At 26.9% G+C, this 16796-nt stretch overlaps 1 long non-coding RNA gene across 1 annotated transcript; it reads left to right on the forward strand.

The window, feature by feature from the left end:
* The first annotated feature begins 11485 nt into the window (after positions 1-11485).
* LOC310961587 lies at positions 11486-15826 on the forward strand. Its single transcript, XR_014593637.1, has 3 exons — positions 11486-11575; positions 12694-12867; positions 14663-15826. It is a non-coding gene; the product is annotated as an uncharacterized lncRNA (long non-coding RNA).
* Positions 15827-16796: the final 970 nt, after the last annotated feature.

Genomic DNA, 16796 nt, shown 5'->3' on the forward strand with positions numbered 1-16796 from the left:
TAAATGTAAAGCAGATTTAGTACTTTGACTAAATTAATTAAAAAATAAATGTAAAGCAGATTTAGTACATTGACTAAATTAAGTTAAAAATAAGCAAAAAGCAGACTAGTACAGTGACTAAATTGATTTAAAAATAAATAAAAAAGCAGATTTAGTACATTGACTAAATTAATTTAAAAATGAATGTAAAGCAGATTTAGTACATTGACTAAATTAATTTAAAAATAAATGTAAAGCAGATTTAGTACTTTCACTAAATTAAGTTAAAAATAAATGTAAAGCAGATTTAGTACATTGACTTAATTTAAAATAAAAAGTAGATTAGTACATTGATTAAATTAATTTAAAAATATATAAATATAAAGCAGATCTAGATTAAGTACATTGACTAAATTATTTAAAAAATAAAAAAGCAGATTTAGTACATTGACTAAATTAATTTAAAAATGAATGTAAAGCAGATTTAGTACATTGACTAAATTAATTTATAAATAAATAAAAAGTGGATTGAGTACATTGAATAAATTAATTTAAAATAAAAAAGTATTCTAGTACATTGACTAAATTAATTTAAAAACAAATGAAAAGCAGATTTAGTACATTGACTTAATAATTTAAAATAAAACGTAGATATGTACATTGATTAAATTAATTTAAAAATATATAAATATAAAGCAGATTTAGATTAAGTACATTGACTAAATTATTTAAAAAATAAAAAAGCAGATTTAGTACATTGACCAAATTAATTTAAAAATGAATGTAAAGCAGATTTAGTACATTGACTAAATTAATTTAAAAATAAATGTAAAGCAGATTTAGTACTTTGACTAAATTAAGTTAAAAATAAATGTAAAGCAGATTTAGTACATTGACTAAATTAATTTAAAAATAAGTAAAAAGCAGACCAGTACAGTGACTAAATCAATTTAAAAATAAATAAAAAGGAGATTTAGTATATTAACAAAATTAATTTAAAATAAAAAGTAGATAAGTACATTGCTTAAATTAATTCAAAAATAAAAATATATAAAGCAGATTTAGTACATTGACAAAATTAATTTAAAAATAAATAAAAAAGTGGATTTAGTACATTGAATAATTTACTTTAAAATAAAAAAGTAGATTAGAACATTGACTAACTTAATTTAAAAATAAAAAATATAAAGCAGATTTAGATTTAGTACATTGACTAAATTAATTTAAAAATGAATAAAAAGCAGATTTAGTACATTGACTTAATTTATTGAAAATAATAAGTAGATTAGTACATTGACTAAATTAATTTAAAAATAAAAATAAATAAAGCAGATTTAGATCTAGTACATTGACTAAATTAATGTAAAAATAAATAGAAAGTGGATTTAGTACATTGAATGAAATTAATTTAAAATAAAAAAGTAGATTAGTACATTGACTAAATTAAGTTAAAAATATAAAGCAGATTTAGATTAAGTACATTGACTAAATTATTTAAAAAATAAAAATGCAGATATAGTACATTGAATAAATTAATTTAAAAATAAATGTAAAGCAGATTTAGTACATTGACTAAATTAATTTAAAAATAAGTAAAAAGCAGACCAGTACAGTGACTAAATCAATTTAAAAATAAATAAAAAGGAGATTTAGTATATTAACAAAATTAATTTAAAATAAAAAGTAGATAAGTACATTGCTTAAATTAATTTAAAAATAAAAATATATAAAGCCGATTTAGTACATTGAATAAATTAATTTAAAAATAAATAAAAAAGTGGATTTAGTACATTGACTTAATTATTTTAAATTAAAAAGTAGATAAGTACATTGATTCAATTAATTTAAAAATAAGTATAAGTATAAAGCAGATTTAGATTAAGTACATTGACTAAATTATTTAAAAAAAAAGTAAAAAGCAGACTAGTACAGTGACTAAATCAATTTAAAAATAGATAAAAATCAGATTTAGTATATTAACAAAATTAATTTAAAATAAAAGTAGATTAGTACATTGACTAAATTAATTTAAAAATAAAAATAAATAAAGCAGATTTAGATCTAGTACATTGACTAAATTAATTTAAAAATAAATAAAAAGTGGATTTAGTACATTGAATAAATTAATTTAAAATAAAAAAGTAGATTAGTACATTGACTAAATTAATTTAAAAATAAATAGAAAGTGGATTTAGTACATTGAATGAAATTAATTTAAATAAAAAAGTAGATCAGTACATTGACTAAATTAAGTTAAAAATAAAAAATATAAAGCAGATTTAGATTAAGTACATTGACTAAATTATTTAAAAAAAAAGTAAAAAGCAGACCAGTACAGTGACTAAATCAATTTAAAAATAAATAAAAAGGAGATTTAGTATATTAACAAAATTAATTTAAAATAAAAAGTAGATAAGTACATTGCTTAAATTAATTTAAAAATAAAAATATATAAAGCAGATTTAGTACATTGACTAAATTAATTTAAAAATAAATAAAAAAGTGGATTTAGTACATTGAATAAATTACTTTAAAATAAAAAAGTAGATTAGAACATTGACTAACTTAATTTAAAAATAAAAAATATAAAGCAGATTTAGATTTAGTACATTGACTTAATTTATTGAAAATAATAAGTAGATTAGTACATTGACTTAATTAATTTAAAAAAAATAAAAAAGCGGATTTAGTACATTGACTTAATTATTTTAAATTAAAAAGTAGATAAGTACATTGATTCAATTAATTTAAAAATATATATGTATTAAGCAGATTTAGATTAAGTACATTGACTAAATTATTTTAAAAAAAAAGCAGATTTAGTACAATGACTAAATTAATTTAAAAATAAGTAAAAAGCAGACTAGTACAGTGACTAAATCAATTTAAAAATAGATAAAAAGCCGATTTAGTATATTAACAAAATTAATTTAAAATGAAAGTAGATTAGTACATTGACTAAATTAAGTTAAAAATATAAAGCAGATTTAGATTAAGTACATTGACTAAATTATTTAAAAAATAAAAATGCAGATATAGTACATTGACTAAATTAATTTAAAAATAAATGTAAAGCAGATTTAGTACATTGACTAAATTAATTTAAAAATAAGTAAAAAGCAGACCAGTACAGTGACTAAATCAATTTAAAAATAAATAAAAAGGAGATTTAGTATATTAACAAAATTAATTTAAAATAAAAAGTAGATAAGTACATTGCTTAAATTAATTTAAAAATAAAAATATATAAAGCAGATTTAGTACATTGACTAAATTAATTTAAAAATAAATAAAAAAGTGGATTTAGTACATTGACTTAATTATTTTAAATTAAAAAGTAGATAAGTACATTGATTCAATTAATTTAAAAATAAGTATAAGTATAAAGCAGATTTAGATTAAGTACATTGACTAAATTATTTAAAAAAAAAGTAAAAAGCAGACTAGTACAGTGACTAAATCAATTTAAAAATAGATAAAAATCAGATTTAGTATATTAACAAAATTAATTTAAAATAAAAGTAGATTAGTACATTGACTAAATTAATTTAAAAATAAAAATAAATAAAGCAGATTTAGATCTAGTACATTGACTAAATTAATTTAAAAATAAATAAAAAGTGGATTTAGTACATTGAATAAATTAATTTAAAATAAAAAAGTAGATTAGTACATTGACTAAATTAATTTAAAAATAAATAGAAAGTGGATTTAGTACATTGAATGAAATTAATTTAAAATAAAAAAATAGATTAGTACATTGACTAAATTAAGTTAAAAATAAAAAATATAAAGCAGATTTAGATTAAGTACATTGACTAAATTATTTAAAAAAAAAGTAAAAAGCAGACTAGTACAGTGACTAAATCAATTTAAAAATAGATAAAAAGCAGATTTAGTATATTAACAAAATTAATTTAAAATAAAAGTAGATTAGTACATTGACTAAATTAATTTAAAAATAAATAAAGCAGATTTAGATCTAGTACATTGACTAAATTAATTTAAAAATAAATAAAAAGTGGATTTAGTACATTGAATAAATTAATTTAAAATAAAAAAGTAGATTAGTACATTGACTAAATTAATTTAAAAATAAATAGAAAGTGGATTTAGTACATTGAATGAAGTTAATTTAAAATAAAAAAGTAGATTAGTACATTGACTAAATTAAGTTAAAAATAAAAAATATAAAGCAGATTTAGATTAAGTACATTGACTAAATTATTTAAAAAATAAAAATGCAGATATAGTACATTGACTAAATTAATTTAAATATAAATGTAAAGCAGATTTAGTACATTGACTAAATTAATTTAAAAATAAGTAAAAAGCAGACCAGTACAGTGACTAAATCAATTTAAAAAATAAATAAAAAGGAGATTTAGTATATTAACAAAATTAATTTAAAATAAAAAGTAGATAAGTACATTGCTTAAATTAATTTAAAAATAAAAATATATAAAGCAGATTTAGTACATTGACTAAATTAATTTAAAAATAAATAAAAAAGTGGATTTAGTACATTGAATAAATTACTTTAAAATAAAAAAGTAGATTAGAACATTGACTAACTTAATTTAAAAATAAAAAATATAAAGCAGATTTAGATTTAGTACATTGACTTAATTTATTGAAAATAATAAGTAGATTAGTACATTGACTTAATTAATTTAAAAAAAATAAAAAAGCGGATTTAGTACATTGACTTAATTATTTTAAATTAAAAAGTAGATAAGTACATTGATTCAATTAATTTAAAAATATATATGTATTAAGCAGATTTAGATTAAGTACATTGACTAAATTATTTTAAAAAAAAAGCAGATTTAGTACAATGACTAAATTAATTTAAAAATAAGTAAAAAGCAGACTAGTACAGTGACTAAATCAATTTAAAAATAGATAAAAAGCCGATTTAGTATATTAACAAAATTAATTTAAAATGAAAGTAGATTAGTACATTGACTAAATTAAGTTAAAAATATAAAGCAGATTTAGATTAAGTACATTGACTAAATTATTTAAAAAATAAAAATGCAGATATAGTACATTGACTAAATTAATTTAAAAATAAATGTAAAGCAGATTTAGTACATTGACTAAATTAATTTAAAAATAAGTAAAAAGCAGACTAGTACAGTGACTAAATCAATTTAAAAATAAATAAAAAGCAGATTTAGAATATTAACAAAATTAATTTTAAAAAAAGTAGATAAGTTCATTGACTACATTAATTTAAAAATAAAAATAAATAAAGCAGATTTAGATCTAGTACATTGACTAAATTGATTTAAAAATAAATAAAAAAGCAGATTTAGTACATTGACTAAATTAATTTAAAAATGAATGTAAAGCAGATTTAGTACATTGACTAAATTAATTTAAAAATAAATGTAAAGCAGATTTAGTACTTTCACTAAATTAAGTTAAAAATAAATGTAAAGCAGATTTAGTACATTGACTAAATTAATTTAAAAATAAATAAAAAGTGGATTCAGTACATTGAATAAATTAATTTAAAATAAAAAAGTAGATTGGTACATTGACTAAATTAATTTAAAAATAAATGTAAAGCAGATTTAGTACTTTGACTAAATTAAGTTAAAAATAAGCAAAAAGCAGACTAGTACAGTTACTAAATTGATTTAAAAATAAATGAAAAGCAGATTTAGATTAAGTACATTGACTAAATTATTTAAAAAATAAAAAAGCAGATTTAGTACATTGACTAAATTAATTCATAAATAAATAAAAAGTGGATTGAGTACATTGAATAAATTAATTTAAAATAAAAAAGTAGTCTAGTACATTGACTAAATTAATTTAAAAACAAATGAAAAGCAGATTTAGTACATTGACTTAATAATTTAAAATAAAAAGTAGAATAGTACATTGATTAAATTAATTTAAAAATATATAAATATAAAGCAGATTTAGATTAAGTACATTGACTAAATTATTTAAAAAATAAAAAAGCAGATTTAGTACATTGACTAAATTAATTTAAAAATTAATGTAAAGCAGATTTAGTACATTGACTAAATTAATTTAAAAATAAATGTAAAGCAGATTTAGTACTTTGACTAAATTAAGTTAAAAATAAATGTAAAGCAGATTTAGTACATTGACTAAATTAATTTAAAAATAAATGTAAAGCAGATTTAGTACTTTGACTAAATTAAGTTAAAAATAAATGTAAAGCAGATTTAGTACATTGACTAAATTAAGTTAATAAAAAGTAAAAAGCAGACTAGAACAGTGACTAAATTAATTTAAAAATAAATGAAAAGCAGATTTAGTACATTGACTTAATTTAAAATAAAAAGAAGATTAGTACATTGATTAAATTAATTTAAAAATAAAAAATATAAAGCAGATTTAGATTTAGTACATTGACTAAATTAATTTAAAAATGAATAAAAAGCAGATTTTGTACATTGACTAAATTTATTTATAATAAAAAGTAGATATGTACATTGACTAAATTAATTTAAAAATAAATAAAAAGGAGATTTAGTTTGTTGACTTAATTATTTTAAACTAAAAGGTAGATTAGTACATTGATTAAATTAATTAAAAAATTAATAAATATTAAGCAGATTTAGATTTAGTACATTGACTAAATTAATTTTAAAATAAATGTAAAGCAGATTAAGTACATTGACTACATTAATTTAAAAATAAATGTAAAGCAGATTTAGTACATTGACTAAATTTATTTAAAAATAAGTAAAAAGCAGACTAGTACAGTGACTAAATTAATTTAAAAATAAATGAAAAGCAGATATAGTACATTGACTTAATTTAAAATAAAAAGTAGATTAGTACATTGATTAAATTAATTTAAAAATATCTAAATATAAAGCAGATTTAGATTAAGTACATTGACTAAATTATTTAAAAAATAAAAAAGCAGATTTAGTACATTGACTAAATTGATTTAAAAATAAATGTAAAGCAGATTTAGTACATTGACTAAATTAATTTAAAAATAAGTAAAAACCAGACAAGTACAGTGACTGAATCAATTTACAAATAAAGAGAAAGCAGATTTAGTATATTAACAAAATTAATTTAAAATAAAAAGTAGATTAGTACATTGATTAAATTAATTTAAAAATATATAAAGCAGATTGAGTACATTGACTAAATTAATTTAAAAATAAATAAGTGGATTTAGTGCATTGAATAAATTTAATTTAAAATTAAAAAGTAGATTAGTACGTTGATTTAATTAATTTAAAAATAAATACATATAAAGCAGATTTAGATTAAGTACATTAACTAAATTATTTAAAAAAATAAAAAAGCAGATTTAGTACATTGACTAAATTTATTTAAAATAAAAAGTAGATTAGTACATTGACTAAATTAATTTAAAAATGAATAAAAAGCAGATTTAGTATGTTGACTTAATTATTTTAAACTAAAAAGTAGATTAGTACATTGATTAAATTAATTTAAAATTAATAAATATTAAGCAGATTTAGATTTAGTACATTGACTAAATTATTTAAAAATAAAAAAGCAGATTCAGTAAATTGACTAAATTAATTTAAAAATAAATGTAAAGCAGATTTAATACTTTGACTAAATTAAGTTTAAAATAAGTGATAAGCAGACTAGTACAGTGACTAAATTAATTTAAAAATAAATGAAAAGCAGATTTAGTATGTTGACTTAATTAATTTAAAATAAAAAGTAGATTAGTACATTGATTAAATTAATTTAACAATAAATAAATATAAAGCAAATTTAGATTAAGTACATTGACGAAATTAATTTAAAAATGAATAAAAAGCAGATTTTGTACATTGACTAAATTTATTTATAATAAAAAGTAGATATGTACATTGACTAAATTAATTTAAAAATAAATAAAAAGGAGATTTAGTTTGTTGACTTAATTATTTTAAACTAAAAGGTAGATTAGTACATTGATTAAATTAATTTAAAAATTAATAAATATTAAGCAGATTTAGATTTAGTACATTGACTAAATTAATTTTAAAATAAATGTAAAGCAGATTTAGTACATTGACTAAATTAATTTAAAAATAAATGTAAAGCAGATTTAGTACATTGACTAAATTTATTTAAAAATAAGTAAAAAGCAGACTAGTACAGTGACTAAATTAATTTAAAAATAAATGAAAAGCAGATATAGTACATTGACTTAATTAATTTAAAATAAAAAGTAGATTAGTACATTGACTTAATTAATTTAAAAATATATAAATATAAAGCAGATTTAGATTAAGTACATTGACTAAATTATTTAAAAAATAAAAAAGCAGATTTAGTACATTGACCAAATTAATTTAAAAATGAATGTAAAGCAGATTTAGTACATTGACTAAATTAATTTAAAAATAAATGTAAAGCAGATTTAGTACTTTGACTAAATTAAGTTAAAAATAAGTGATAAGCAGACTAGTACAGTGACTAAATGAATTTAAAAATAAATGAAAAGCAGATTTAGTATGTTGACTTAATTAATTTAAAATAAAAAGTAGATTAGTACATTGATTAAATTAATTTAACAATAAATAAATATAAAGCAGATTTAGATTAAGTACATTGACGAAATTATTTAAAAAATAAAAAAGCAGATTTAGTACATTGACTAAGTTAATTTAAAAATGAATAAAAAGCAGATTTAGTACATTGACTAAATTATTTTAAAAATAAATGTAAAGCAGATTTAGTACATTGACAAAATTAATTTAAAAATAAATGTAAAGCAGATTTAGTACATTGACTTAATTATTTTAAATTAAAAAGTAGATTAGTACATTGATTAAATTAATTAAAAAATAAATAAATATTATGCAGATTTAGATTAAGTACATTGACTAAATTAAGTTAAAAATAAGTAAAAAGCAGACTAGTACAGTGACTAAATTAATTTAAAAATAAATAAAAAGCAGATTTAGTGTTTTAACAAAATTAACTTAAAATAAAAAGTAGATAAGTACATTGATTAAATTAATTTAAAAATAAAAAATATAAAGAAGATTAAGATTTAGTACATTGGCTAAATTAATTAAAAAATAAATAAAAAGCAGATTAAGTACATTGACTAAATTAATTTAAAAATAAATAAAAAGCAGATTTAGTACATTGACTAAATAAATTTATAAGTACATTAATAAAAAAGATAAAGTAATCCTTGTTTGCACCGTCGGGGTCAGCAGCTCCTCCTCGACAGTGTCCTTCCAGGCTCGGTCTCCCTCTTAGGCTAAAAGATCATGGAACAATTGTAAAACATGTTTGATTTGATCGGAGTGACAGCTGACTGAACAGATAAAGCAGCAGAATTAATCGAGCCTGGCTGTTAGCCTGGTCTGGGCCACCAGCACAGAATAAATCTCCATGGCCTCTTGTGCAACTGAGTCATCGATAAAGTAAGCCAGGATTACAGTCATATCCCAGCCTAATCCCTTATCTACCTTCCATGCAATAGCCCCAAGACAACTTTCGTGGAATAATTTAATGTCCACACAAATCCCTGCTCTATACAGCACAATAGATCACACGCGATAATTTGAACATATGTCATATATACACCCTACAGTTGTGTGTTTTAGTTTTTCTTTGCACTATGTCTGACAACTTTTTAAAAGTGTTATTGATGTTGTTTTTATTGTTCTAATCTTTTTTTTTAAAAATTCTGCCTTTATTTTTTTGAATTTTCTTCCTTGGTATCGAAAAATTAAAATTTTTTGCACAGTAGTGTATATGGTCTACGATAGTATCTAAATTGTTGTTTTTCACGATAGATGACATCACAAAATCAAATATCCCTCATTTTGCGAAAAACAATCAAAACACACCATTTTTAGAGGCCACACATTCACTGCATGATCAAGCCTCGTAAGACTAGTAGCGGACTACTGCCGCTGTTGCCAGATTAGACTTTTATCAGCCAAAAGATTTAGGCGGTTTTGCCAGGGTTTTTTTCTGGTTTGGAAATTTAATCTCAATTCGGCAGCCGTGACTATAGTGCGTGCACATATGGGGATATTGATTTTTGTTAATATCGCACACCTACATTCATTTTCCAATAATGTCTTATTTTATGAGAATGCACAATGGCAAACATACACCATATATATTTATTTATATATATATATATACGCACACACACACACACACACGCAGATGCAGAGGTGGAAAGTAACTGAGTACATTTACTCAAGTACCGTACTTAAGTACAATTTTGAGGTACTTGATTTATTACATTTGATGCTACTTTATACTTATACTCCACTAAATTACAGAAGAACTATTGTACTTTTTACTCCACTACATTCTTAGTTATTTTACCGATTCAGATTCTTAATACAAAATATTATCAACAAATTAATACCATATATTGTTATAGATTAAGATACACTGCGCTGTAAATAAAATTAGCCCAGAGCGAGACAGAGACCCTTCATATGTGTATATATCAGTGACAGTTAATAATATAACTCTGTGTACCTGCTGTAGACAGACAGTCAGACAGTCAGACAGTCAGACAGTCAGACAGTCAGACAGTCAGACAGTCAGACAGTGTCAGTGTTTGGATTTGATTTTAACCCATCTGTCGTCCACATATCTGAACCAATAGCTGTGTGTTGTTCCTTTAAAGGTGTTTAGTTCCACTGGTACACCTCGCTTGACAAAGCCGTAGCTTCTCATCCTGGTTTGGTGCATGTGCAACTAATTTAACCAGAATGATCAGAACAGACTAGATCAAGTTTGGCTTTTTCATTTATTGCGGACGTTTTAATTCTGCCTTCCTGCAACAGCCCCCTGATGCAGTGAAAATTTGAAAGAAAGCACATAACTGTAGGGTCTATATATGACTAATATTTTCAAGTTCTCTTGTTTGTTTTCTTGTGTTGTAGAGCTCAGGGATTTGTGTGGACATTAAATGATTCCATGAAGGAGGTTAAACCTTGGATTCAGTTGGTGAATCAGTTGTTGTTAGTCAGGTTTCTCCATAGTGTAAACGGTGATCTGGTCCATGCGAATGTATTCAGCTACAGTCTTGTTTATCTTCTGTGTTTCTGCTGACTTGGCTCCATATTATCTCTGCTGATTAAATTGTAAGTATAGCAGCTGCCACAGTTTCTGTCTCACTGTTGGTTGACTTTTCAGACCCGTTACTGTGTCACCCTGTTAAATACACGTTAGACACAATGACTGATAATGTTAGCTGCTCAGGACTACCGTTGGCATTAATCAGAATCAGAATCAGAAATACTTGAATAATCCCCAGGGGAAATTATTTTTGTTACACAACTCCAGATATACAAAAAAGTATTATACAGACTAAACATGTATTAGAAAAGACTCAAATGTAAATTTATAGAAATTAATATTTACAGTAGTGAAGTATAAAGATGATCAAAGATTGTGTGTGGTTGAGTCTGAATTACCAAGAGGAGGTGACAGACTCTCCACCGGCCCTCCTGATCAGTTTGTTCAGTCTGTTGGTGTCTACGAATTTCAGAGTGGAGTCTTGTCAGCTGTCTTCTCACCAGGTCATGCGTGAAGGACACTGTAGAGGTGTCCGTCAGGGGAGGGCTGAGGTCATAAGGTATGGAGCTAGAACAGTGACAGTTAACTGAGGTATTGAAGAAAAAAATGTAAGCACTGAAAAAATGTTCAACTTAAAAATAAAATACAAAAAAAAGGAATCATCTCACAATCATGTTTTGCATTTTCATTTTAATATTTTTATGCATTATGATGGGTTTTTCAATTTGAATCTATAGATTTTTCTTGATGTCTGTGTTTTTTCAATAATTACCACATTTATGAGGCCTTGTGTATCAGCAATAACACTGCCCTGAAAGACCTAGTAGACAATAAATACTAGATCATAGAGGACAGATGAACATCCGGGGGCTGAGTTGAGATATTAGCCAGCATTAACGTTGGCGCTTGTTCAGCTAACCTCTGCCAAAACAGCACAGCGTCCATTAAAAGTTAACATTAAACCAGGCTGCTTCTTATTTGAAAAAACAGTGGCAGAAATACAGACTTACTTGAGATCTGGTAAAATTGTGATCACAGATCACGGTGCTTAAAGTATGCAAATTATCCTTAAAGGCCCCCTCCTTGTCCCTCCCCTCAAGCCCCTCCTCTCCACTCCAAAAGATTGACAGAAAGTTGAAACTGAAAACCGGTGACCTTGAAAAAAGACACTCAAGAAAAAAATTAAAGATTGAGATTGAAAAAAAAAATCATAATGCTTAGAAATATCAATATAAAAGAACATATCATGATCGTAAGATTATAATGTTTTAATGTTTGTTTTATTTTCAATTGAACATTTTTTTTAAGTGTTAAAACTTGTTGTTTCAATGCCGATTTTTCATTTTCTTTGTAATGCAGGTATATATGCTGGCAAATGTCACATCACTTCTATTTGTTTTAGTTTTTTTTATAAAATATATTGTACGTAAATTCATTGCGGATCATTACTAATACTTTGCTTAAAATGTACTTAGTAGTCATTGTGAAAAAATAAATTCTTTATAGAAAAAGTATTTTCAATTAAATTTTATTTACAGTGCCAAATCATAACAAAAGTTATCTCAGGACACTTTACAAAGTAGGTAAAGACCACAATCTATGAGTTATATAGGATTTACAGAGACCCAACAATTCCCCCTTTGAGCACAGTAGCGTTGAAAACCTTCCCTTTAACAGGCAAGAACGTCTGACAGACCCAGCTCTATGGAGGACGGACAACTGTCTTGACCGGTTGGGGAGGAAGAAAAGGAGAGGGAAAAGACAAAGATGAAAAGAGAGAGAGACAAAGACGGACACAAACACAGAAAGAGAGACAGTTCCAGAGATGCAAGCAACCACAAAAGTAAAACAGTAAGTATAATAATAGCTATAGTAATGTGAGTATAACTTATGTTTTGCAGTTGTATAGTACAATAATAGAAACAATCACAGAGATGAAACACGATGCATTGATAATCGTTTTATAATCGCAGTGCAGTCCTCTGAATTGTAATCAAATTGAAGGTGCCTAGAGATTCCCATCCCAATGAATAGTAGAAATAATGGGAATAAAGGTAGTAGAAATATGAATAATTATGGTGGGGAATATGTCACAAAAACAGACAGACGAATAGATGAATAAAACACCATATTTTAGTCCAACTTTTCAATTTTATCTGAATAGCACCAAATCACAACTGAGGTTCTCTCATGACACCTGGAGTTAACCATGAGCAGATGACCTACAAGAACAGCACCATTCTGTCATTTTAACTCAAATTTTATAAGCTTGCCATTCTTACTTATACTAATAATGTTACCACCAGTAAAAAAAAAACCTAATCAAATCCTTGTACTTTATAACCTCGCTGGTTATGTTGAAGAAAAGGACTAATGCCGGCGTCTCTTTGGAAATGAATACCTCCGCTCCATCATGTGTGTTTCCGACCACAATAAGCTGTGACGGGTGTGTTTTTCAGGAGGATTTAGCGATTCGGGCTCCCCAACGTCATATTACTTTTTCTACACACAACACAGCTAAACGATTAGCATTACCTATATTGCAGTAAGTACTGCTGATGGCTGCCCTCATGTTACTCTATAAGATACTGACAGAGGCATCTTGGTGGATCTTACTGGATTGTCCACGGCCGCTATTTTGTCCTTATCTTACATTCAAACTTTAAACTTCTTGTCCGTTAAATACTAGCATTGTCTGATTTAACTATTTTAAAGGGGTATGGTGCTGGCATGTTTTCCTGTTTTTTCTGTGAACCATTCATTTTTATGACATGTTCTGTTGTACGGCAGAAATACACTATAGCAGTAGGATTGACATCAGTGACAAGATGATTGGTTTTGGCACCAACAGCCAAGGCTGGATTACCAACCAGGCGAATTGGGCAACTGCAAATTATAATTCATTAACCAATAGTTGTTTCATTTTATCAATCGATCGATTATTTGATAAACGCAATTCTTCTGAGAAGCTGAATTTCCCTCTGAATAGGTTAACTGTATAGACCCTTTTAATGGAATTCCATTACTAGGCAACAGCCTTGGTCCTTGTTAACTTCCTGTCAGCTGATGTTGTTCACATTCACTGCAACAGGAATCAAACTTGGACACATGTAGAATGTTTATGTTTACAACTTAAAAAAGGTCTATACTTTAACATATTTACTTAGCAATATAAATAGTAGCAATCCTTATTAAAGGAACTTGCCTGTTAACCAGAAGTTTACACTCAACAATTATTGTACTAAAGTACATGTTTGAGGCTCCTGCCCCCTACTTGAGTATTTCCTTTTTATGCTCCTTTAAACTTCTACTCCACTACAAATCAGTGGAAATACTCTTCTTTTTACTCCACTACATTAACTGATTACTTCAGTTACTAGTTACTTTACCAATCTTAAAAGTACATATGAAACATTTGTTTATTCATCAAAAACTGGACTGACAAAATTTAACATAATGTAAATGCAGAGTATTTTTTACACTCCAGTGGTAAAGTGGTGTAAAGCATGATTTTTCTTAAAATGCCTTATCAAGTTCTACTCTTGACACAAAAAACACAGGCTTCACAGTGACAGTTAGAAACAAAAACTTCTCTGTCCATTCACTGGTGAATTGACGGTTTTGTGTGTCAACCTTTCTTTTTCAGAGTAGAAAGAGACATTGATGTGGTGATTTAACCACGGATTTAACCAGACAGAAACGATTGAGATCAACAACAGAGTGGAGCTTGAGGAGCTGTTGCCAAGAGGATTCAGAAACCCACGAAGAAGAGCGTAGCAGGAGCGTGTGGAGCAAGTCTCCCAGCTCGCCGGGAGTCTACACGCTGAGATCAGAGAGGACAGCAGTCAACATCAGCCACCACGGCTATGGATTACTGTTTCACACAGGCTTCTACTCAAAGGGCTAGGAAACATTCCATTGTTCGTTCGCAATCAATTGTGCAGTCCTAGTTTATACACATAAAAATACACATATATATTTCATTTGTATTTTGTCAATTTTACTATGCACTTATTTACAGCAATTAATTAATTAATTAGATACATCCCTAATAAACTCAGAAACATGTAAAGCACGTAAGTCTGTGCCCTGTCTTCCAGCAGGAGCAATCTTGCAATGGGTGGAGATTACAACAACTAAATGTTCAGTGGAGATCAAATTTAGAGAACAAATTAGAAATACTTGATTTATTCTGAAAGACTGTAATATCAGCTGTGGCTATACCACTGCTGTACTAGCATTTTTGTTTTAGATACCAAGAGAACCAAGGTACTTCAACAAAAAAATATTGTATTTAAAAGGTTATAAGCCCAACAATGCAGTCTCTCATCCACTGCCACTGTTTTACACACACAGTGCGGTAATCTGCAAATAGCAAAATATTGAAACAAGTTAAGATGAAAGCTGTCTGTATCTATTCTGTTTTTCTTAGGTTGACATAAATCTTTGGCCAAGTGCTAAAAAGGAGCTCCTGGTTGAAACAAACCAGCACCCGTCTATACCATAGGTGGTTTTAATGGGTTTTTTATCAGATGCTGTAAGTGAGGTATTTGATGTATTTAAATTGAGGTCATTTATTTAAAGCATTAAATGTCACGCCGCGGTGAGGTTTGTCCTGTCTTTGGGTTTTTGTCTTGTGAATTTCCTTTTTTATTTTGAAAGATAACTCTCCTCTCGTTCCAGGTCACTTGCCCTTCCTCTTGTGTCCCCGGTGTGACGTCATTCCCTGATTCCCGATTGTTTCCACCTGTGGTTCCCCTTCCCTCATGTGTAGAAAGTCTGTGTCTTCCCCCTTGTTCAGTGCCATATTATTTCGTACCTTGTGTCAAATGTATCCAGCGGTTTTTCCCACAGTCTTGTTCATGCCATCAAGCTTATTGTTTCCACGTTCAGGTGATAGTATTTCTTGTTTTGTTAAAGTAAGTGTAGTGTTTTTGAATTCTTGTTTGTCCATTGTTTTCCCCTCCTGGTTGGACCGTCCTTGTTTAATTAATTATTTTGTTCACTTTGCCTTTTGTTTTTTCCTCCTAGATGGAGTGACTTTATTTTGTACTTTACTTTATTGCTGGCAACTTTCTTTTTGTTCCTCCTGTGCGGAGTGATTTTTTGTTTGTGGATTTTGCTCTGCGCCACGTTCCTGTCGTCAAGATAATAAATTCAGTGTTGACCACGGCCAACCACATGGGACAGCTTTCCTCGCAGCTACATGACTTGCTGGGGCATTTGTCTCGACCAGCGACCTCAGCTCCTCCTTCGGATAAGGGAGTGGGACGAGTGGAAGATGGGATTCAACACCCCTAGTGGACACTACGAGTATCGGGTCATGCCTTTTGGTCTCACCAATGCGCCAGCAGTGTTTCAGGCCATGATCAATGACGTGCTTAGAGACTTTCTTGACCACTTTGTCTACGTGTATCTCAACGACATAATTTAATTTACTCCCCAGACCTAGACACCCACCAGAGCCATGTTACCCAGGTGCTCAAAAGACTACTGGATAACCATCTTTATGTCAAAGCCAAGAAAAAGTGTTTTTCATGCCGACACCGTATCTTTTCTGGGCTTCATTGTAGCCCCTGGAAAGGTACAGATGGACCCGGCTAAAGTTAGCGCAGTTCCGCTGGTCGCCGGAAGCAGAGAAGGCCTGGCAGACCCTCAAGAGACGCTTCACCTCAGCCCCCATCCTCACCATGCCTGATCTGCGCCGCCAATTGGTGGTTGAGGTGTACGTCTCCAACGAAGGGGTGGGAGCGGTCCTCTCACAGCGTCCAGAGCAGGAC

Source organism: Echiichthys vipera (genome assembly GCF_963691815.1).
Source record: "Echiichthys vipera genome assembly, chromosome: 19".
Lineage (NCBI taxonomy): Eukaryota > Metazoa > Chordata > Actinopteri > Perciformes > Trachinidae > Echiichthys > Echiichthys vipera.